Source organism: Lucilia cuprina, chromosome 5 (genome assembly GCF_022045245.1).
Source record: "Lucilia cuprina isolate Lc7/37 chromosome 5, ASM2204524v1, whole genome shotgun sequence".
Lineage (NCBI taxonomy): Eukaryota > Metazoa > Arthropoda > Insecta > Diptera > Calliphoridae > Lucilia > Lucilia cuprina.
Genome location: NC_060953.1, coordinates 54,056,954 through 54,058,455, shown reverse-complemented (window position 1 = coordinate 54,058,455; position 1,502 = coordinate 54,056,954). Strand labels below are relative to the sequence as shown.

At 31.0% G+C, this 1,502-nt stretch overlaps 1 protein-coding gene across 10 annotated transcripts in view; it reads right to left on the bottom strand.

Moving 5' to 3' along the window:
* Positions 1–1,502, bottom strand: part of LOC111686932 (misshapen-like kinase 1) — a 59,615-nt gene that overhangs the window by 31,061 nt on the left and 27,052 nt on the right. The gene's annotated exons all lie outside the window — the stretch shown is intronic.

Sequence of the window (1,502 nt, the reverse complement as noted above, 5' to 3'; positions counted from 1 at the left end):
CAGTTCTAGTTCAGTTCTAGTTCAGTTCTAGTTCAGTTCTAGTTCAGTTCTAGTTCAGTTCTAGTTCAGTTCTAGTTCAGTTCTAGTTCTAATTCAGTTCTAGTTCAGATCCAGTTTAATTCTAGTTCAGTTTTTGTTCAGTTCCTATTCAGTTTTTGTTCAGTTCTTGTTCAGTTCGTGTTCAGTTCTGGTTTAGTTCTTTTCAGTTATGTTTCAATCTTATTCTGTTCTTATTCAGTCTAATAAACATTTCTCTGCAGTAATATTGGCAATCTGTGAAAATGTGTTAAACTTCACAATTGCCCAAAAATCGTAAAAAGTCTGCCTAAAAACAATATCATTATAAATACTTAGCTGCTGAATATCCAAACAATTTATTTTATCTAAATACATATTTGAACATAAAATGAGTGCATGTTTGTGCAAGTATTTTAGGTAAATATATTACATTATGTGGAGCCAAATTAACACTTTTTTATTATGTATAATGAGTTGTTTTTTTCTGGCTGCACATGATGCAGCTGCCGAGCTCTTGTATGCAATCAGTACAATTTTATATTTTTTTTAATGTTGCATTATGATGTAATCGAAATGGAAAAGATATATATAAAAATGTATAAATAAAACTAAATTTAATTATTTATCTAAAATGATAATAAAATGTGTGTGATTTACAAAACTAAACCAAGAGACCAACATCAGAGAAGCAGCAACAGCAGCAGCAAAAACTAACGATGAATGTACTACTACATACTGAAATAAATATTTGTTATAAATGTATGATGAATGAATGAACCAACGAACTTGCGACTGAGTGAATGAACGAACGAACCATTAGCCCATTTAACTTAAAAAAACGACAACTATTTATTTATATGAACTTTGTTGCTGTTGCTTCTGCTGCTGCTGATGTTGTTATATTTTTTCATGTTTGTTGCCTGCCCAATGACCCAGTTTAGCTTTCATTTTCATTACTTTAATTTCAAAGCTTCGTTAGAGGCAAAATTTTTATAACCTCCACCTCGTTAGAGGTGATGGATGGCATGGAGTGCATGTTAAGATATACAAACTGTTCTTGGGCATGAGGGAAATAATTTCTAACGGATTTAGTATATAAATTTGAAGAATCGGTGACATTTTATTTAAAGCCAAAAAATTTTTGGCACATTCTATTTCATGTTTCAGACTCGGGGCTGACAAAATATGGTATATATGTCTTAACATTGTAAAACCTGAAATAATTTTTATATAGATGAAAAATTCAATTTTTTTCTTAACATAACGGTGTTAAAACTGGAACATTTCTTTTATCAGAAGTTCTAGTTCTCTTTAAGTTCTGTTCTCTTCTAGTTCTGTTCTAGTTCTGTTCTAGTTCTGTTCTAGTTCTGTTCCAAATCTGTTCTAGTTCTGTTCTAGTTCTGTTCTAGTTCTGTTCTAGTTCTGTTCTAGTTCTGTTCTAGTTCTGTTCTAGTTCTGTTCTAGTTCTGTTCTACTTCTGTTCT